The sequence below is a fragment of the Pelmatolapia mariae genome, linkage group LG1 (assembly GCF_036321145.2).
Source record: "Pelmatolapia mariae isolate MD_Pm_ZW linkage group LG1, Pm_UMD_F_2, whole genome shotgun sequence".
Classification (NCBI taxonomy): Eukaryota; Metazoa; Chordata; class Actinopteri; order Cichliformes; family Cichlidae; genus Pelmatolapia; species Pelmatolapia mariae.
In genome coordinates, this window is record NC_086227.1 from 40629967 (window position 1) to 40652500 (window position 22534).

The window sequence follows — 22534 nt, forward strand, 5'->3', positions numbered from 1 at the left end:
TTTTGCGCATTGTTGTAAATTTGCATGCTCAAGTCCATATGGCCACTTCCTTTGGACCTGCTTTCCCAGCGCCGAAGGATTGTCAGGCCTGTCAGCCGATAAAGAATCACTTGACTTGCTATAACAAGTTCAAAAGGAGCTGATGACGCGCTGTTGATCCATGGAGAATCGGTAAAAGAAACACCCCTACTGCTCGCTGCTATCACTCCCATAGAGATAGCCCTGTTATTGATGGGGAATGCTTATGCTAATTTCTTGGGGGGAGGAGGAGGAAAAGTTTTTTATTATTATGTTGGAAAATGCTCAAGAAAAACGAAGAAAAGAAAGTGAATTCCGTGGGAGCATTTAGGAGCAGCATGGGAATCAGATTTTCATAGCGCATAATGAGGCTGCGAGCTGGTCCACTAATGTGTCACAGAGCTGCAAATATCTTTTAAAAGCAGGCTGCTGGCGGCCAGAGGCTGGCACGGGATGTTACAGCCTCTCTCGTTTGCCCCGTGGTTGGGATGAAAGCTGCTCGCCGCAGCTGCGTGTAGATTTCACGCGGGGAAAGTTGTCTGCGTGGAATTCAGAGAAGACGTAGAGGTGTTTGACTCCTGCGCGCTGTCACACTGACCGCTTCCATGTTCCTCAGCGTGACACAAGCAGCACGCAGAGGGGAGAAGATCACGAGAGCAGGGGCTGGGAGGGGGGGCTCTTCTGAATATGACCCCCAGATACCCCGCTGTGGGCCCACGTCCGGTTCCGCGGACATCTGATAGCATCTCAGGCGCTGACATTAATGCCTCTCTCGGTTCGACATTTTGAATAATCGAGGCTGTCTGCCGTCATCCCGCCACTAGCTGTCAGCAGCACCGCCTGCCTGTCTGTCTGTCCGTCCGTCTTATCGTGCTCTTACATTGTAGAAAACAAGCTGTCCGTACAAGAGAGCACTTGATACTTTTTTATTATTACCAAACCGTTCCCATAATTACCCCATAATCATTATATAATCCTTTAACAAAGCCTCCATTGAAGCCCTGTCTTTTGTCAAGGCTGGGACACTGAATCTATAATTGCATTATTCAGTCTCTTCCACCCCCCTATAGAAGCATAATATATCCAAAGCACCGCGCACAGGCAGCCTGTAGTTGCAGTCGAGCCAGTGCGCGACGTCTTTCTGTCATGTGTGCTTTTTTTTCTTTACGCATCGCGTAAAAAAAGTTGTGCCAACTCGAAGTTGAGGTCTCCTGTTGGAAATCTCCCCTCCTCAAAGAAAACTCTTTTTTCTTTTTTCACTCCGGGCAGGGATCGCTTCCACGGAGCCGTGCGTGGAGAGCCATCCGTTGCAGTCGCGTTATCGATCTGTCATATTCTCTAATAATTCTCTTCTCTCGCGCGTTCAGGCACAAATAATAAAGCGTTAAAACATCGGCGCGAGTCCCCGAGGAGCGGCTTTGCGTGTGTGCGCGGGGATTGGCAGCACAACGAGGCTTATTTACATTAAATACGCCACAAGGTTACAGCGCAGATAGATGAGCGTCATTTTTAGCACTCGTTACTCGTGTTAAGCGGCGCTCAGGACGCAGAGCAGGAAACACTCGTTTATCCCGGACTTTCTGCGGCGAGGAGCGGAGGAGAGGACCGCGCGGCTCACCCAAGGTAAGCGATCCGACTTTTGGGAGCGGGGAGCGGGGACCCGCCGGGCTCGGTGCCGGAGAGCAGCCCGGGATTCAAACGTGTTTGTGGGACTTGAAGGTCAGAAACTCTCGGAGGTGGGCGCGAGGCGCTCTTCCTCCTGCCGGGGGAGAGGCGCCGAGGAGCGGATTATGGGCGCGATCACCGCCGGGCTCGGCAGCTGCGACGCCGGAGCGGAGCGGCTCTTTACCGCGACGCTCACCGGGCGGGGAGGAGGGGGGCGGGCGGGCTGCTGGCCGGCGGCTCGGGGCGGCAGGACCGGCTCATACCGGCGCATCTGACGGGAAAGTGTCCGCAGGGAGGACCGAGCAGAACTCGTCAGAGGTGAGAGGAGCCGGGCCGGGCCGAGTCACCCCCCCCCCCCCCCCCCCCCGCCCCCCCGTGATTAGAAAATCACAGCAATTATCGGAGCACCAGCACAGACTCTAACCCGCGGCGGGTTTCTGCTCCGGAGCCCCGCGTGTGCGTAAAGTGCGCGCGGCGGCGGAACCCGCAACTTTGCTCCGGCTCCGAGGCTGGGGGGAGTGGGGGGTGCAAAGTTCCGGAGACCTGCCATTTTGTGCCGAGGTCGGCTTTGACCGACGGGGCACGTGCGTGTGTGCGCACGGTCGCGCGCTGACATGGACATTTTTGGGAGCCGCTGTCACTGCGGTGTGTGTGTGTGTGTGTTTAGGGGGGTGGGGGGTAGTTACACACAGCTTCTCCTTTAAAAATCATCAGTTTTTAGGATACCTGTTGGGGGGGTTCTCAGAGGTCCAGTTGACCCCTGAGCGTTTTGACAGGGGTGTGCACCCCTCTGTCTGAAAATAGTCGCTGTTCTCTGATCTTTGCTGAAGTTGACGCAGAAACAGAAAGTTGCTTCTTCCTCGGATCGATTTGAGAAGAGCTGAGATGCTGTCATTGTGTGAGGTACCTCAGGGCGGATATTATGACTGAACCGTCTGGGCGTAAACCCCTTTTGTCAGCTCCTCTCTGTCCCTCGCAAACATCACACGGACGAGTGTGTTTGGCCGTGCAGCTCCACATGTTGTCATTCTTTCTGCGTGAAATATTTGGGAAGACTCTGAGAAAAGGCCTCGCTCTGCAGGTCGGCCTGTCGGAGGAATTCCTGTGTGTGTCAGGCCTCGGTGGACTGTCAGTAATTTCTTTCATGTTCGTTTAGCTTTTTAAAATAAAAATCATATAGGTTTCAGCCTCACATACCACTTCCTGATTAATTATCCAATTAATTCAAAGTGTTGTTGTCATTAAAAATAAGAATTCTCATGAAATATGCAAACATTATTTATCTTCACTTCACGGCAAATCACAGAGATTAATTCCTGTTTATGGGTGAGATGTTTAGTGTGAGATTTATTAAAGCAGAAACACACACACACACACAGATCTGACATTTTCCTGTGCTGCAACTTTCTGACCGATCGAGCTCGAAATGTGTCGTCGCCGGCCTCGCGTTAGTCGCTTCCCACCTGTGTCCATGTCAGCGTTGCCGAGGGGGGCCGCGGGCCGTGAACGACTGCGGCGATACGCATCTCTCAGCCGCAAACGAGTGAGAAGGAAGTGATGAGACAGACTCAGGGGGAGAGGCAGAGAGGGGGAGCACGGCAAAGGATGGGATCCAATCCGTCCTCTCAGCAGCCTGTCAGTCAGTCGGTCCCGCGGCTGAGGAGACCCACTAGGCAGCAGCCGCTGTTGTCAGGCCGACACTCGCCAAATTATTTGACGTGCACACAATCGGACTTGTGGGAAAGCAAAGAAAAAAACACACACAGTGAAAATCAGAGACACCCGAGCGCCATGACAGGAACACACAAAGCCACATGCATTACATAACGCAGCAGTCCTCAGGACGTCTGCGCAGGCGGTCGGACAGACTCGAGCGAGCCGCAGCTCCCAGCAGCCGCCTGCCTCGGGTAATTATGGGAGAGGGCTCCGGTGGTGGGCAGGTGGGATGGGGCCAGGTGCCGTCAGCAGCCACACGTTAATTCATATGTGTAGCCCGCCCCCCAGACACCCCTGCCACCCTGTTCCTGTGTGGTACCTACAGGGCAAGGCTGAGATTCTGACATCGTCCTCACTCTACTAACAAGGAGCGTGTGTGTGTGTGAGTGTGTGTGTGAAACACAGGCCGTGTCGAGCTTCCGTGACCTTGATTTTCAGAGTTCAAGCTAGAGAAGAAGAAGATGTTGTTGATGCTGATCTGACACACACACACGCACAGTCACACAATCAAATCTGGGATGTGAGCGACAGAAATGTTTTTTTTTTCTTGTTTTTTTTGTGAAATGAATTTTTCACTCAAACTTTTATCGGGAGCAGGAATTCTGAGTTTTCCCCCCGTAAGAAAAATTGGAGGATGTAGGAAGGCGTTTGTGTCGCTGACCTGTTTCTCATAATTTAGCATTTTTTAGGATCTCATTGTGTTGATGGAATTTGTAAATAAGTAAACCTTTGAAACTGCGATGATTCCACGTATTTTAATGTAAAGCACATATTTGTGTGTGTGCATGGGGGGGGGGGGGGGGGGGGGGGATAAAAGCAGCTCTGTGTCTTCTCTGTAAATTAGCGGCAGTTTGAAAAATGAGCAGGAAATAAATTTGCTCTGAAATGTGAGTGAAGGATCGGTGTGCAGTTTTCCCGTGTTTCCTCTTTCTGTGTGCTTCTCCCGGTTTGCCCTGAGAGCTCGATAAGAGTCGGGAGGTTGAGAGCTGGAGGAGCAGCGGTGCGGGGGTGGGTTAGAGGGGGGGTAATCATGGCCGTCAGTTTGATCTAAGAATAAAGAGTGTGGGGCAGATGAGGCGCTGACAGATAGGCTCGACTCAGTCCTCTCATGCCGGGGTGCCATCGCAAGGAGCGTCTGCCTGTCTGGGCGGCCGAGGGGTCGGGGCGGTGGGGGGGTGGGGGGTGTTTTTCTCCTTCAGATTTGGAGACCCGCCTGCTCGCAGGTCGCTCAGAGCCCAGGTGCTGCTGCGGCCTCGTCCTCCATCAGCAGCAGGAATGTGGTGAAAAACTGGAACGCGTAGCTGTGAGATTCCTCTTTGTTTGCCGCGGCTCCCCGCTGAGCCCCCCCCCACCCCACCCCCGCCCCCGGCGTTATTAGGGTTTTACAGAGTTTGGCTCCACTTTGGTATTATTTCTTTCTCCCTCAAAGTTCGTTAGCATTTTGGATTTAAGAATGCGGCGCGCGACGCCAGGGCTGTTTTCCCGTTTGATGTGTCGAACGGCACTGTGTTTTCAGCCGTGTCATTTCCACAGACAACAGCTTAACACAAACCGGCACGCACGCATCAATCACAGGTCCTGAAGCAGAGAATTGTTCCTGCTTAGCATTCAGCCGCGCTCGGCTAAGACGGTGGTAAATACCTCCACGAGATGGAAGGTTAGACCCACTTCACACACCGGCTCTGACTGCGAGGCGCATGTCATGTCTGCTCTTTAGCTGCTGTGCGTCGTGGATGTGACCTCTGTAAACTTCCAGACCTCGGCTAATGAGCACGCCAAAGTAGCACAAGATGGAGGGAGAGAGAGAAGGAGGGAGTGAGGACTCCTGCACCTTTAATTATGATCAAGAGGTTTTCACCAAAGGACGGAGGCGTTCCAGTTCTGTTGCACTCGTAAATCTGGCCCCGGATGCCGTATATTGTGTCGAACGATTACTGTACACCATTATGGTGCATATTCGACTGCCTCTCCAGCACCTGATTTGCATAATTGGATCTTTAATGAAACTTGCCTTGTGGAACAAAAAATACAAAAAGAAAGATGAAAAAAAAGTATGTGTGTGTGGGGTGGGGGTGGGGGGTACACACACAAACCAGCACCCCCCCCCCCAAATGTTTGTGGTGAAATAAAGAGTTTTCAGGAGGTGATGAACAGGAGGAAGAGGCAGCGAGTGACCGTCTGCGTCCCGGGTGCTCGCACATCAGCAGCACGGCTACAAATCGGATGAGAAGTGGCTGTGAAAGCTGCACATTCCCAGCCAGGTCTCGCGGGTTAAGACTACAATAGCGGGATATTCTGTGGCCCGGGGGGGATTTCAGCTCCTCTGCTGTCGACACTCGTTGCACCAACTTGTTACTCAGGGAAGATGGCTCTTTTGTAGGAGAGCCGATTCCACGCTCGCCTGCTGGAATTCCTCTGTTGCAAATATTTTGACAAAGACTAATCAGCAGCCGTTGTTTTTTTTTATTCTCCTTTTTTGGGGGGGGGGCTGAGCTCCCTGCATCCTCCCGTCGGCCTTCTAGGCATGAAGGTTCAAAACCCACTGCTGCCTTTGCGACGGCCCAAAACTGAGATTAAAAATAGATAAAGAAATTCACGTTTTCACGAGTGTGTCATGAAAGAGAGGTGCTCTCTTATTTCTGCTCTGAGAGCGCCTCCACTCCAGAGCAGGACAGCTAATCGAGTGCTGGTGTCAAAAAACAGCCAAACGGCGGCGGCGGCGGTTTCTCCCTCGCTCTCCGTGTGAATGTGTTTCCACTCGACGTCTGTGGGAGTGGATCATGTGTCAGAGCAGTTTACAGGTGATTTGCAGGGCAGCGGCTCTACAGAGAGGTGCGTGGAAGGCGGGCAGGGTTCAAGTACCTCGGAGGCTCTGATCACGCCGAACGGAGCAATCCCAGCATCTGAGAGGACCCTTCAAACGCCTCCTTATCGTGCTCCTCGCCACAGCAGCCTCTGTCATCTCTCTATCCAAACCATTTTCCCCCTCCGTCATCATCATCTTTTATTTCGCTGCTTCCCATCCCTCCTGTCTCGCTGCCACACCGGACGCCGTTGCAGCCTCCTCCTCTTTAACAGATGTAGAAATCCTTTTTTTACCCCGGCCTAATAACAAGATCAGAGTGGAAACTTCTTTACTTTTGGTCACGAATCGGCTGAAAAACGACACACGTGATGACCTTTAATCACAATCAGATGTCTTTATTTTGTCCTGACAGGCTGATTTTTGACCGAGCGCAGCTCGTGAGACTGCTCAAGTGAAATGTGCAGCAGTGGGAGCGAACAGACAGGAGGGATGATGATGTGCTTAACGGTATCTGTGGGCTTCCTCCTGAACACGCTGCTGCACAGATCCTGCGAGCCCGTGCTGATAAATTCAGTTTGATAAAAGTCAGCGAAATGCCGGCCTGTCTGCACACCTCTCTCAGAGCGCCGGTGCGTTCGTCACAGCCGGTGGAAGTCAAGCAAAGGGTTTTAATGTCACATCAGGCTAAATTAAAGACTCAATCGAAGGCCGTGAGAGCTGGAAGTTTTTATTTGCAGTGACAGTGGTGTGCTTCAGCCGTGGCTGCTGCTGGAGATTACCAGGCCCCAGTCGATGCAGGCAGTCGTTTTACATTTTCTATTTGTCTTTTGGGAGTTTTGTGATTATTTGCTGCTCGTTTTTAGCCTCGATGCTCATTTTGTATCTGATGACTTTGAGCAGGGGGAGGGGGAGGGTGTGTGTGTGTGTGTGTGTGTGTGCGCGCTGCGTGCACGCTCATTTTGAGTCTGGCATTATTTTTCTAATTTGCTATTATTATTAGTATTAATCAAGAGAAATTAGATATGTGCTGCATTAATCATCGACCTTCCTAATATAGCAAACTGAGGGAGCATTTAAGAAAAGGCTGCATTTAAAGCACGCAGCCACCCCCCTCGAGAAGCCCTTTAATACCACATCGCTGTTCTCCATTTATGCAAAAGTAAATAAGTAAACCCAAAAGGCAAATGAGCATTCCAGCTTTAAACACACAGCCTTCTGTAAACGCCTGGCGCAGCCGCGACCGCGTCTCCGAGCAAAGCTGCCGAGAGGCGAAGGATCCCCACTGAGCTTTTTTTAATTTGAAGCTAAATACAAATGCTACCTGTTTAGTTCTGCTTGTGTTTGAGGACAGGTTAGTCAGAAACAACTTCTTTCTAATTTTATGGGACATCTTTACTGTAAGCCTCGCTTAAATAGAAAACATTAGAACAGCTTCCAGACTGTGCAGGGCAATTAGGGAGGGGGTGAGGTGGGGGGTTCATCTTCTATTCATTTGATTTGTTCAGAGAGATTCCCCCCAAAATCTCTAAATAATAATCTGAGATGTTTCCACACAGTCCAGTGAAGCAGGACCAGACAGGGCCGCGTCCACGAGCTTTCACGGTGGTGCCCCCACCCCACCCCAGGCTTTGGGGAAATCAGAAGCGTCTCACAAATAACCCCCCAACCACACACTCAGAGTTTGAATGATAGCAGACACTGTTATACTCTTTAACACAGTAATGTTATTTTTATGCGCTGCAGTGGTGGTGCAGAAAAGCTGAATGAATGCTCGCATTTTTAAGGAAGGTGCTGATATTTGAACACCGTGAGTGAAATTATCTATTTTTTATTTACTCCCACTTTAAGGTGAACACCATTTATTCTAGAAGCTTTTATTCTGAAAAAAAAAAACCAACCCAGTTTCTAAAGCATCCTGTTATTGGTTTTTAATTGATTTAAGATGTGACACACTGCAGTATCCATCAGGATTTGACTTTAAACTTGAAGCTGAACTTTGTTTGTGTGAAACATTTAAGTTTCCTGCAGTGAGGTGACACACAGGTGTACCTGTCCTACTGACACTTCCTGTTTCAGTCCCAAAGCAGCCAATCAGCTGCGGATGGTAAACGTGATTTTAATGAAGTTCATACAGAATATTTGATCCTTTCTTTTCCCTTTTTTCCGTCTGTGCACACAAACAATTCCACCTGCTGTTTTATTTAATTAGGTACAGCAAACGTTACCTCTGTGTGTGTGTGTGTGTGCGCACTCGTGGGGAGCTGTCAGTCTTTCATGAACTACTTTAAAAAGTGTTGTTCAAGGTGGGAACTAAATAGTGTTTATCTAGCACGTATGAGTGTTATTACTGGGGTCGGCTCTGTGATGTGCACGATTCCCCCGGCGACTCGCTCCTCGCTTTAAAATCTCTTTTTAAGTTGGGAGACGTTCCCGCCTCCACGCTAACACACACCCGAACAGGTCTCCCGCATTTTCTGACAGTTTCTCTCAAATCAGCGTTTTAATCTTCATCTTTGTAGTGGCCCACCCCGGCTTCCTTTCTTCCTCCTCCTCCTCAGCTTCCTTTTTCTCTTTGTCTTTTTTCTTATTGTTATTATTTTTATGCGCCCTGATTGTGTTTTTTGCGTTCCTCTCTTGTTGTGTCGTTAACAGGGAGAGTCGAGTAGAAGTGCTTCGAGTCAGGCTCGTTTGTCAGAAGCGAGCAGGGAGTCGGAGTAAACATGCAGAGCATTTGCATGCGTGGTGTGGCTGATGGGCTCAGAGGGTGAGAGACAGACTGTACCCTGCATGCCTGCACGTCAGCGGGTTCATGTGAGATCCACTGAAACCAAACTGTGATTGGTCGGCCAGGCGGCTGGTTAAGATTCAGATATCGGGCGAGCGTGTCTTTTGCCCCGCCCCTCCCTGAGCCTGGTTTTGCTGGAGGGTTCTTCCTGTTAAAAGGGAGTTTTTCCTTCCCACTGTCGCCAAGTGCTGCTCGTAGGATGTGATCTGATGGATCAGGATGAGTTCAAATGAGTTGTAGACATTGGTGGTTGCCAGCGAAGAAATGGATGTGCATGTTCCCCTCGCTGAGCGCAGCTTTTTCAGACTCATGGAGGACATCTTAAAGAGGCTCCATCATTTAAACACTCACTTCCTCCCTCCTCCCATCCGACTTGATGCTTCCACGCTCACAGGAAGTGCTTTGGCACAAGAGGGAGAAATAAAGTCCACCTCACCTCTCCTGGTTGGCGATCGGCCCCCGAGGGCTCGTAGGCTGAGGCTACATCCCCATGAGAGGAGGAGGAAGGCTGAGAGTGAGGAAGGAGTGTGAACAAGAGTCGGCCTGACCTCGGGTCAGTGTGGGTGGGGTGGGGGGTGATGTTTACTGATATGAGCGAACGTGGTTACCTCACTGCATCATTGAAGCTTCTTTACAAAATAAAAACTTTGCTTCATGAAAAAATGTTGTGACTGAAGCGATCATGCTTTTTTTATAAAAACTGGAAATCAGGCCATGAGTCTGAGCTCTACAGAAGTTCACAGCGGTTATGTAGGAGACGTGACGTGATGCTGATATGTTGTGTGTAAATCTGAGGTGTCGTCAGTTTCTGGCGGTGATCGTAGCTCCAGATTTACAGGCTGTGTGGCGTCGGAGCGAGGCGGGTCTGAGGAGGAAGCGTCGTCCTTTCAGCGGAAGACGTCTGAATTTATTTAAAAATTCTGTCCAGGATTGAAATGATGAAGCAGAAAAAACGTGACGCGCTTCCTTTTTTCTGTGAATTTTGGAGGGCGGAGCTCTCCGTGAAGAGTCAGGGTGCAGGCGTTGCCCCCACTTAGCAGACCTGACAGGTGATGTGAGCCCTCAGGTGTTTCAGCACGGCTTGCTGGCTGTACTGTACATACCTGTGTGTGTGTGTGTGTCAGGTACTGTTGGGAGGGGTGAGGTGTGTGTGTGTGTTTGGGGCGGGGGGGGTTGAATCAGCCATTACCAGCGTTCATGTGGAGCCCCGGCAGAGGTCAGTCTCCTCCTCGACACCCCTTTTTCATCCAATTTCTGAGGCTGCGGGCGGCCGCTCGCCGTGCTTTTGTTGCCGGAGGTAATCTGTGAAGTGATCTTAATTATGGAGGTTCGGCCTGTCCCCCCACCCCCACCACCTCTTCCTCCTCTCTCTGTCTCCTTCTTTTTCTCTCTTCCTCTCTGTACACGCTTTTAATCAAACAGCGTAGTTAGCTCGTAATGAGGGCGAAGGGAGCACGTGCGCTCCTGCTTACACATGCTGCGAGGCTTCGAGGAGAACGAGGAGGATGAGGAGGGTGAGGAAGGATGGGGAGGGGCGAGTTTCACTCACAGGTTTGCCTGGAAGATTTTTGCAAACGTCTCTAACTGAATGTGAACTGGTCTGAAGTCAGTGTGATAAATAAACCAGCTAACGTGTGTGTGTGAGAGAGAGATGCACTTCTGCCTGACTGCTGCGTGCTGATTGGTCTGATTTATTTTCCTGCTGAATTTGTATAATTTTTTTAACATGTTGTGTTTTGTGTCTTCGTGTCACAAACGCCACAAACTCTTTTCAGCTTCTGTAAAAGTAAAGTCAGGACTGTGTGTGTGTGTGTTGGGAGGGTGTTAAAAGCCCCCGGGGGTGAAGTGGGAGGGTGAGGGGTGAAGTCGGGGCAGTGGGGGTGTTAGTGGGGATCCGTTACATGTTAAACGGTTGAGGCATTGATGAGATGATCCGGCGAGGATTAGACCGACAATCCTGATGGACGCTGAAAAGGTGACCACAAGAGGAGGGGTGTGTGTGTGTGTGTGTGTTAGTTTGTGTGTGTGTGCATGAGATCACGTGCACCCCTCACACACAGGGTCCTGGGAGCCATTTCCAGGTCAGAGTGAGGTCAAAGGGCGGCTGAATGACAGTCAGATCAGACGTTGGTCGAGTGTGATGATGTCACTTCTTCCTCACAGTTTTTACTGGTTTGCAAACATTAATAAGGTTTTTTACCTTTTCTTTACTCTGTGACGTCGCCCGTCGTGTGATCGGCGGCTCGTCTCCTCTGAGCTTCGGTGGTTTTTTTCTCGTGTTCAGACCGAAGCAGATCGCCGACCTCGCACGTCGACCTGTTCCGTACGTGGAGCGTCGAGCTTTGCAGATCCAGCAGACCGAACGTCTGAAGCGTTGACGTTTTTGGAAAATCAATTCCATTTGAAGAAATAATTTTTTTCTTTTTCCTGGATTTTCCCAACGAATCATGAGAAATGTAATGATTTATATTTATCTTAATTTACTCTCTGTTTAAGTCAGTGCAGGGTCAAAGGTCGCGTCTTTATGGAGCAGTGTTAATAAATGTTTTGCTGACGGTGGGTGACTGAAGGAGGATGCAGGCCGAGCTCGCTGTGTGCTCGGACTCGGTGATGTCACAGCGAGCAGACGAATACCCCGCCCTGCAGGTCAGGGCAGCCATGTTCAGATCAAAGTCCGTATATAAAAGATGGTGGTAGCCAACATGACGATTTTGGATCCTCTATGTTGGTTCTTTGGAGTGACACAGAGGCATCAGAGTGTGTGTGTGTGTGTGTGTTACAGTGAGGCTGCTAATTCCTTCAGGGTCAGGAGGCGGGGCTAGGGTTAAACGCTGTGGTGGGGAGGTCAGCGGTGATTAGCTGCCATCTGAACTAACGGCCGGATGCTGAAGAAGAAGGAGTGGGAGGGGCCAGCAGTGTGCTCGCCCCACCCCCTCCCCCCTTGTCCTTATATTATTAAAGGTTGCCTCCATGCTTAAGTAAGGCGAGGCAGATGGGCCTTTTCATAAATCATGCTTATAAGATGATTACAGGCGTCGCCGCCCACCATTCTCTCCCCTTCGCCCTCACTACAGTAGCGCTCAGAGTTTTCCTCAAGGCCGGCTAATCTCGGCGTGTTTTTAAACCCACAGAGCCGAAGCTGAAGCCTGATTATTTTACTGACCCGGGGAGAGAAAGGAGACACCGAGAGCAACAAAGAAGGGGAGAAAAATGCAAAAGATAAGAGCGAGTGCCGCCTCCTCTCCCACTTGTTCTGCTCCCGAGCTCAGAAAGTTGCTCAGGAACAGGATGTTCAATATATAGCACAGTGTGTGTGTGTGTGCTGTTCCTTGATGTATGCGCCGTGTCAGGCAGTCATTGTCTCCTGGGTAAAGAATGATAGTTCAAATACCTAGCATCTCTCCCCTGGTGCTCCAAACGCTCGCCTTTGAAGTTTTTATAATCCATCTGTCATCTGCGAGCAGGGAGGGCACATGTTCTGTACCACTCAATTACCAAATTCTCTTTTTGCCAACTACAATGAAACAGGAAGCAAATAATATGGGCGACCCTGAAAAAAAGCGAGAGGGGGGAGGAGGAGGGGGTGAATGGAGAGAGAGAGAAAGAGGGAGGAATTGCTTGAAAATCCTGCGTTCCTGACTTTCTCACGCACTTGATTGTGTCCCCTCGCTGCCTCTCATAACAGGAGAACAAAGCCTGTTTGTTGTGGGTGGAATGCCTAAAATGCTTCCTACTGTTACAATTATGAAGAATTTGATTGAATGTGTATTGTTTCAAGGGCTTGGTGATTTTGATCATTTTTTTAAGTGCCTTAGATTGTTACTCGGCTTCCCCACCCCCCCATGAGAAATAATAAGCAGTCACCTAATCAGATTCCATTTGATATAAACATTTCATTTGTTATAAGGCCGGTCAATGTCGCGCGTGTTTTCCGCGATGCATTATTCATCGCGCACGCTCCGAGATGCGTTCTGAATGGCTTTTCTGTCAGCAGCTGGATGGAGTATCTAATGAAGTTTGCCGCACTTCTTGGTGTTAAAATCGTCTTTAATTGGTGAGCGCTTTGTTGTGCGTCGCTTTAAAGCCGTGCTGAGGAAAACTTCAGATGACTGCGTGGAAAATAACAACAGCGGCGGCTGCAAATTACGGCTCGGAAACATATTTCATTTACATACGCCGCAGGCCGCTTTTAAGGCGTCTACCTTTTAATTCTTTTTCATATTTAACACTCGATACAAAACAATAAGAAAGCCTCAGATCTGCGTGTCTGCATCCTCGTTTACATCCGAGCCCCCCACCCCGTCCCTCGGCGTCCTCACCGGGAGGAAGATGAAAAGATTGTTTTGAGAAGCTCCAAAGGAAATTTGACGTTCTTTGGTTGCTTCTGAAACTTCCAATATTCTGCCGTAATTGTTTCATGCACGTTATATATCTACGTTTGCGGGCCGGGGGGGGGGGGGGGGGGGGGCTGGGGGGAGATGAGGAACGCGTCGGCCTCTTTCTTCCCAAATAAAAGGCAGCAGAACCCATCTGGTTGGGTGATCCACTGCTGGCCCTCTCGCGCTCATCGCTGAAATAATACTCCCTCTAATGACTCCCGCATATTCTGAAATCTCCCTTTTGAAATTGGTCTTGGCAGATTATTTGCAGGTACTTGAGTTGCATCTGTTTGCAATTTTGCAAATGTGGAAGACTTTAATGCCGGGCAGGGCGGCGAGCAGAGAAGAGGCTATTTTAATCCCTGGGATAACACCGGCTGTCGGCGTGAGGGGGCCCGGGCGAATGTCGGGACAGTACCTGCACGTATACCGGCGCTGACCCCACCCCCCCGATCCCATCCATCCATCTGTACCTTGTGGATGCTGGGGGTGAAAGCAGGAGGCCATCACGTACCCTCAGAAACAAAGGGCTCCTGTCCCTGCAGCCAGCAGCAGATTCAGTAACAGGTTCGATTTCCAGAAGACGGTCGACCAAATATAGAAATGGTTTGAATTTATGTAAATGTTATGATGCGCTGTGACAGCGGGTTGTCACCACGGCTCACCCAGGTCGCCCAGTTAGACTGAAAGAAGCAGTCCAGTCCGTTAGACAGGAGCCTCTGGGTTCAGACCTTCCTGGGTTTCCTTGGTTTTCAAAATAAAAGAATAAAAGAACCCCTGTTTGAAGCTGAAAAGTCACTTGTGGTCTTTTATTTGGATCACGTTTAATTTTCAGCCTTTGTCTGACCACGAGCTCGTGGCGGACGCTCGGCATCAACGAGCGAAGAACAAGAAGCGCTTCAGGTTTCGAGTCTCGAGCTCGTCCAGGTGCCGGGGCTGGCATACGCAGGCGTACCTGCACAGAGTCGCCCAGACGCGAGCTGCGTCGGCGTGCCCCGATGAGCCGCGCGCTGCATTCAGTCACTTACGACACGAATAACTGAGCGGAGGCCGTCGGTTATTTATGTTGTCCAGATAAAGTGCAGTGATTAGTGAGGCTAAACCAAAGCTGAAATGATTGTGACTTCAGTCCCTATTATTTCTACCATGTGGCGAGCAGCTGACCAGCTTAAGCCTCCCCCTCGCACCCCCGCCCCCTCCCTCTTTTAAAGCTGTAATAAGGTGCCCTATTGTCCGATGGCAGGGAGAAGCGGGGCCGCGGCCGAGCCCACCCAGCTGACTGTAATTTCATAGGTGGTTACAATTACATTAATTACATATTTCATCAACAGTGTTTATCCAGCCGCGCGGTGAATGAAGAGGCCAAACTTTTAACTTTTGTTTTTGCATTTCTTGTTTCCCCCCTTTCTCCTTCCTCCTCCTCCTCCTCCATTTTTTTTTTGTGGTTGTTTTATTAGGAGCGAGGGGAGGGGAGGTGCCAGAGGAGGAATTATGCTGAAAGTGTATGCCTTGCAACTTTTCCCCTCCCTGTTGGAAATGTTTATTTGAACAGTAAGCTCATGATTTGAATATTTGTAATCCATGCTTAAATTTACAGGCCAGATGAACTTTTTGGCACAGAATGGCAACCATAAGTAGGATTTTGAGAAAAGCTTTACAAAATTTTAAGCCATGTGCAAGGCTTATATAATTTAGAAGGGGGGGAAATATGCACAAATAAAACAGGCTCTGTCTTATTTACTTTACACTCGCAGAAAAAACTGCATCATATGGCCTCTGACGTACGGATGTATATGTGCGGATGTACCCGGAGTTGTGTCTTTGCAGGAGACTCAGCTGCTTGTGAGTCTGTGCGGGAATCAGCGTCCGCCCCGGTGGCGGTGGGTGCCACCCATCGTGGAGGGGGAGGGGGGAGAGCGGGGTCAGCGAGGCAGGCGGGAGGAAAAGGAAGACTTTCTTAAATGATGCTAATCAGTCCGGAGGGGCCTGGCCCTCTCTGCCTCATCAGGCTGCTGTAATTCAGATGTGCCGAGAACCTGGAATTAAACGTGTCACTGTGAGGCGCGCGCACGTGTGTGTGTGTGTGTGTGTGTGAGGGGTGTTTAGGGGTTAAGTAGAACCAAATTAGTCGATGGGAGCACTAACAGCAGCGGGAGCTTTCTGTGTGGCTACTTCTTGGTGAATGTCAAGATGATTTAGCTGCTCTTCTGCTCGCCGTCTGTCTCTGAGCGCCGCTCCTCCAATCACGGCTCCGGGCTGTCTGTTTGTGGCCCTCCATGCAACAAATGAATATTAAATCTACGCTGGGCATTTTCGCACAATGGCAGGAGGTTACTCTTTGAAATATGAGAACGGTTAGAGCCAGAAATCCTGCGAGGTAACATCACTAAAGTCTCACAGGAAGTTTAACATCTATAAAGTGGGGGGGGGGGCTCCTGACCGCTGGAGCCAGCATATGCACTGTAATATATTTTAATCACTGTGGAGGACGCATAAATTAGGCTTTCTTTATTCGATAAAAGCTGTAAATAAAAGCCTGTTTGCTGATAAAATTAAAACTCTCTGAAGGAAAATGAAAATATTTGCACAATAATGAAACGAGGAGTGGAGAGGTCACAGAAAAACACTTGTGCTTTATTTTCTTTGCTGCTTCCTGTGAAAAGTCTAAAACATCACGTTGATGTATATGTGAACAGATTCTGGTCTGAACATATTTGTTTAGGGTTTCTGTGCTCTTCATATTGAATATCTTCTTTCTGTGTGTGGCTGAATTTGGCTCACTGCGATCTTTAATTTGTGCTCTAAAACATTTCATGCTTCGGTGTCATTCAGCGTCATCACCGGCTGTACCTAATGTTCAGGTTTTATTCATGTGGACCTGCTAAGCTGTCGCTGGGCTCCTGTTTCTGGTAGAGCTGGTGCTGCGTGCAGGTGAGGTGGCAGCGCTGCGGTTGTGCCGACACGCACACACAAAATGCTGCGTGTGTTTGTAGTGCTTACAGTGCTTATCGACATTATTCGTGCTCATTATTACAGCACGGGAAATTTCATGGAAAAATCACAGCTTCTTTATGTTCAAATGAAAAATAAATACATAATTAAAAATAATGCCAATTTATATTATTTATGTAAAGAGCAGTGAATAAATAAAAGGTTAATAGTGATCAGTGTCTGCTGAGAGCGTCTCAGTGAGGCGAGTGTGAAGAAGGAAAACGTAGCGGACGCTGTGAATCAGAGCCGGTCTGAGAGTAAAATGAGAGAGGTTAGTGTTGATGAGTGTTTCCTGTGAGCTCACAGTGAAGAGTGTGTGTGTGTGTGTGTGTGTGCGCGCGGGGACACCAGTTGGGCTAACAGCTGAATCATGGCTCAGCCGCTGCCCCTCGTAGTCCTTGGCAGTTAGCGGTGTGAAAAAGCCTTCTCTTTGAGGGCATTATATAGATTAATGTGCTGCGCCTCGGGCACACACACTCACACACACACACACACACCTCGCCAGGGAGGGATACTGACTCAGTGTGTGTGTGCAGCATTGGATTGTTGAGTTTACTAAGTGTGTGTGTGGATGTGACGGGAACGGTTTGTGTGTGTGTGTGTTGGGGGGGTGAGTAAGCTGAGGGAGAGAGAGGCTCGCCTGGTTGGTTTTTGAATTATTTTTTTTTATAAATCACTTCTATATTAAAATTTGTTTTTAAGGTGGAAATGCTTTTTAGCAATTTATTTTTAAGGTGGAGATGTTGTTTAGTGATTTATTCTTAAGGTGGAAATGCAGTTTAGCGATTTGTTTTTAAGGTGGAAATGCATTTCAGGGACGACACAAAGATATCGTTCCTGCTTTTCTACACTGAACTTTTTCACCTCATGTGAGGCTTTAAGTTTATGCAGGGTGTTGGTGGGGGGGTCGTGTAGGGACGGCTTTCTCTGAAGGTATTTTTATGTGGATTAGGGGGTGTTTATGAGGACTGGCTGACCACAAAAGGGGGAGGGGGGTGTTTCTCCTCACTCTCTCTGTTTTAACTTTCTCCCCCCCCCCCGTTTTCCCCTTTCTAGCCGAATTAGCTGTGAGTTTAGCCGAGTGCGATCAGGGTGTAGCTGAGCTGATTCACACACACACACACACACACACACACACACACACACACACACACACACACACACGGCCGCTGGAAGCAAACGCAGATGGAAAAGTACAACAGTGTTCCAGCTGAAGTTAAAGCTTGTCGGGGTAAACAGGACACTTCAACTTTTAAAGGCCTTGCTTGCCCCCCTTTTCTCATCTCGCTGGAAACTGCGCGGTGAAATTCATCTTATCAGGATTTAACGCGTTCCAGCCCAGATCAGTCAATCTGTGGGTGTTTCTATGACACCCAACCGTGCGCGACGTACATACGTGTGCACGTGGAGCCGGAGCGTGTGCCGGTATCTGCAGCCGGTGGTCTAAATAACCTACTTTTGTCTGACAGCGGCGCGGAGACACGGAGGTGCACATATGCAGAAAGCTATTTGGAAAGGCCTCCTCGTAGCTGTCAGCTTTTATTATGCGCTGAGGTGTCATGTTTGTTAGGAAGCTGAGTGCAGATGGCAGAGTGGAAGAAATGGATCACTAATTTTAACAATGATTAATGAACAGAGATGGAAAATGAATTACATCGGACTATTGGAGGCAAGGAATATTTTCTCTGAAAATGTTAACTTCGGCTGCCAGGCAGCCGGCCGTGCTGTGGGTGTTATTGAGGAGGGGGAGGGTGTGTGTGTGTGTGTGTGTGTGCGTGCGTGTGTGCGCACTAAGGTGCAATTTTTCCCCTGCATCTTTTGTAGAATCAACACTTCACTGCTCTTGCCTATTACTTTAGTGCTCGCCTGCTTAAACACTGCCAGCTTCACACACGCTGTTGTTCCCCCTGTGTGTACTGCTCTAGCAGTTAAGGTACACACTCTTTAATAAGGTAAACACAGGAAAGGTTAGACTGTCTTAAAATGTTCCCTATTTTCATTACTCTGCAGTGCGCTTTATATCAAATCAGAGATGTTGCAGATTCAATCAAGTGTTAGCAGCTCGTGCCGAGGCGTCTGCCTTTAACCGCTCTCTGAGCGCGGCGTGTCTGCAGGTCTGCAGGCGGAGGTGTGGCCGGGGGTGTTCGGACTCCCTTTTTGTCCCTACGGGTGCAGTGTGTACCTGTGCACCCCCAGGGTTTGTTACCTGTGTGTCCTGAAGGCTCACGCGTGCTCTGTTTCTTCTGCACTCGGGACACAGTCAGATATTCCGACGAGGAGCTTTGATGTGTTGTGACACGGTGGTGCAGAGGTTAGCAGCACGGTTCTGGGTTTGAACCTTGATGTGTTCTCACTGTGGCTCATGAATATCTCCGTTTCTGCAGGCTTGCATTAGAGCGAGCCTTTTTATTTTTATTTTGTGAATGTTTTTGTAGCAAAATGTAAAAATGTTCAAACTGAAGCCTCAGTGTCTGTCACGTATGGTGCAGAATAAAACCAAGGCCCGACCTGCTTTAGTCTTAACACCACACATATCAACTCAGGCCCATCAAACCTGCTGCAGAGGACGAGTCAGCTTTCACATGTGATGCTACCAGACCGCAGACCTGCCATCCTCCATTGTTTGTGATCTGAGGGGAAACCTTGGAGTTTCTGCCACTTTTTCCCCTCGCATCAGACCCACCCCCTCACCCCGTCGCCCCCCTCCCAGACGTGTCTCTGCCGATGTTCGTCTGGTGGGCGGCTGGTGGAACACGGTTTAATAGGTAGATGTGAACTATTTTGAATTTAATTAATCTCCTGATGGGAAAAAAGAGAAAACAGCAACTTCCAGCAACACTGTGTGTGTGTGTGTGTGTGTGTGTGTGTGTGTGTGTGTGTGTGCACGTTTGAGGAGACAGAGGGAGAGATCTCAGGTTACGGCAGCATATGCTAAGCACTCGGAAAACATACACAATGCCTTTGGTGAACAAGGTAGTCGGTATGCCCCTGGGAGCCAATTTAGATTGTGACTTAAGGCAACGCCGTGGCTTTGTGTGTGTGTGTGTGTGTGTGTGAGAGAGATTTACTCTTGACGCTCCATTGAAACAGTAGTGGTGGGTAAATCTGGGTGGCCCTCCTGCAGACCCTCCACATCTGTGTCCCCCCCCGCCCCCCCTGCAGGACTGAGCCGGCTCCTCTCTGCCTGGCTGCTCCTCCACACTCACAGCACACTCAGCCAGACCTTGTTTTACCCAATCACAGCGTCCGCGGTAACCAAACCCACCGCGGCAGACGACGGTATTGATCCGAGCGTGAGTGGCAGGCGGAGTACGGCGCGCGGCGTGGAGCGTTTAGCGCCGAGATTGAGGGTAAATATACAAAAAAGGAGATCTTGCAGATTCCCGTCTAAGCAAACTTTGACAGATTTAAGCAAACGTTTGAAATGTCACAAAAAATGAAATGTAAATCAGGAGCAGTTTAGTCAGCTGCGTCGAAACGGATAAATTAACTTCTTCAACAAAGAGCAAAGCTCCGCCACTTTTTAGGCGTTCCTCCTCGATCTGAAGTCTGTGCAGAGGAAGCAAACGCTGGCAGAAGCTCCGATATTGGCCAGCCGGGCTGCTCTAACAGGAAGTGCCGGCCTTTCTTACTCTGTGCTCTCCAAGCGCTTGTGCAGCGTGGGGCGTCGAGGAGCGGCGTGGGGCTTTTGCACTCCCCTCATCAGCCGTCACTGCAGAAAACATCATCATCAGAAGAAGAAGAAATGAAAAAAGTCCGACACTGATGTGCACAAGCAATTACAGTTCATATATTTGTTAGATTATTCGTGTAAACGACATCACGTCTGCACAGGAAGTGCTGGGGAAAATAAAGCCGTGTGTCGGGGGGGGGGGTCTTTCTCTGCTGTCGCCACCGTTACAAACTTGTCAAGCTTCAAATGTGTGTGACTGTGAATTTCCTGGTGTGTGTGCTTTGTTTACAGGCTCTTGTCGTCCCACCTTCTGTGAAGCTGTCGGCGCTCTTCCTGACACCCGGCGCTCGCTGGAGAGGCGGCAGTCACGCAGGTACGATCGCACCGATTGATCGCGGGAGAAAGGGGAGGATATTAAAGGTGTCTGTCACATTTGTGCGCTCTCCTGCTTTGCTTTCTTTCCCAAAAGTCCACAAAGACGTGCCGTACTTTCTCTGAGTTGGCCTGTCGCAGCGTCTGCCGGCGGCTCAACGGCGTGCTCATTGGACTCCACGCTTCCACTGCCAGCGTGCACGCACGTACTCACGGCAGCTGAAGATGTGGTCAAAGCGGCCGTGTTTGGGCGTGTTTTCGTGCATCCGCGGCGTGAGTTTAAAGGCACATATGCCGGGATGCATGGCGGCAGAGCCGGCAGCAGGATGCGACGGGGGCGTGTTTCTGCTGCGCGTGTGACTCCGAGTCTGTTAAATCTGCTCTTTGCATCTGTCTGCTATTAAACTGAATCTGGCTCCGTTTAACGTCTTCTCCTCATCACACGCAGAGAAAAATAAAAAATCAACCTGTAGCTGCAACATAAATACGAGCAGCGAAGATATGAAATATTGATTCAATTATCAGAAACACTCAGACGGCCTGTTTACTTTTTCCTTGGACTGAATTCTGAGCGTCCAGATGTGGAGCCGCTGATGTGAGGCTTCCTGGAAATTTCAGGACGTTTTCGGCTGGCGGGCGCGCTGCGGTCAGAGTTTGCTGCTGGTCGTTACTGTGGTAACAGAGGAGATGGAGACAGGGTTGAGAGAAAGCTTATTTGCACCCAAACCTGGGTCTTTTTTTAAATCTGAGCCGTCTGGTTGCATGAATGTAACGTAAAGTGTGACCGAACGATGGAAACGCCCCAACACCTCTGCATCATCTGCCAGTTTTTATATGGTCACTTTTCTTAATTACGTGAATGACGGAGCGTTTCTGAATGTCCACACATGTGACATTCAGAGGTATACATGTATGTGTGTGCATGCACGCCTGCCCTGCACGTCATATCGCTTCATCCATTAAACAGAAGGAGGCTCCTTTTCCTGCATAAGATTTGAGCGACGTACAGATGATTCATTTACTGAGGATGTCCATAAATGTCAGCTGTACGTTATTCTTTTAAATGTTGATTTCACACGGAGGCCGGAGCGGCGACACTCTGCTAAAGAAGTTTAACTGCACATTTAATCTGTGAGCTACGTGAAGAAAAAGAAACACAATTTCAGTTTTAAAAGGGAAAGTTTGTGTTAATGAACAGAGTGTCTTTGTTTAAACTTACTGAAAAAAACATTCATGTCTGTGAGTTTAGTTCAGTTTTATTCATTTAGCAGCAGTCACGGCTCTTTGTACTGTAAGACCTACAGTAATACAGGCAGGCTCATTTTACATGTTTAACTACATATTACAGAAATGCTGCTTTAATGAATAAAAGAAATAAATTACAGAAAACTTTCTTTCCTATGCCCGCCTTTGCATTTTCCAAAGCTGTCCAGTGGGCCGGATTGGGCTCTTTCCTGGGCCGATTCTGGCCCCTGGGCCTTGCGTTTGACACCCCAGCTCTATAAGAAGAACTTGGTGACAGTGGGAAGGAAAAACTCCCCTTTAACAGGAAGAAACCTCCAGCAGAGCCAGGCTCAGGGAGGGGCGGGGCCATCCAAAACACACCAGTCTTTTCAGCACATATTCACACACACACACTCGGCCTGTCACAGAGCCACACCGCTGTCATTTCCTCTCTGTGCAGCTCAAGGAGACAATTAGCAAACAGAGGTGACACGGTAAACAGGTGCGAGCCATTATTCCTGGAGCTGGATGAGCGTGGCCACCCCATCCCTCACCGAGATGGGCTGTTACTGTGTGTGTGTGTGTGTCTGTGTGTGTGTGTGGGGGGGCATGCTTCATCCTACCCAGTTGTCTGTAATCAGCACGTCATCATCATCATCATCATTGCAGAAACGAGACTCTCTCTCTCTCCGAGGCTCACATTCATCTTTAAATCCATACCTGTCTGCCCGCCGTCCCTCCTCTTCCTCGCCCATAATTACTCCTCCTCTCTCACGTCTCTGTGTTCTTTTTGTTTGTAAAAGACCTTCGTCCTGGGAGAGAGGGGGCGTCCCGCGCAGCAGAGGGAGGGATGAGGGTCAGGACGGTTTGTAAAAAATTGATTGGTGGTAAAGTGCTAATCAATG

The 22534-nt window shown here is 49.4% G+C and overlaps 1 protein-coding gene across 4 annotated transcripts in view; it reads left to right on the forward strand.

The window, feature by feature from the left end:
* The first annotated feature begins 1117 nt into the window (after positions 1-1117).
* Positions 1118-22534, forward strand: part of znf536 (zinc finger protein 536) — a 180787-nt gene continuing 159370 nt past the window's right edge. For 3 of the 4 annotated variants that reach the window (XM_063481303.1, XM_063481285.1, XM_063481294.1), the window contains exons 1-2: positions 1118-1641; positions 20325-20406. The gene's annotated coding sequence lies outside the window, so the exon portion shown is untranslated. The remainder of the gene's footprint in view (positions 1642-20324; positions 20407-22534) is intronic. The other variant, XM_063481319.1, reaches the window with a different exon arrangement.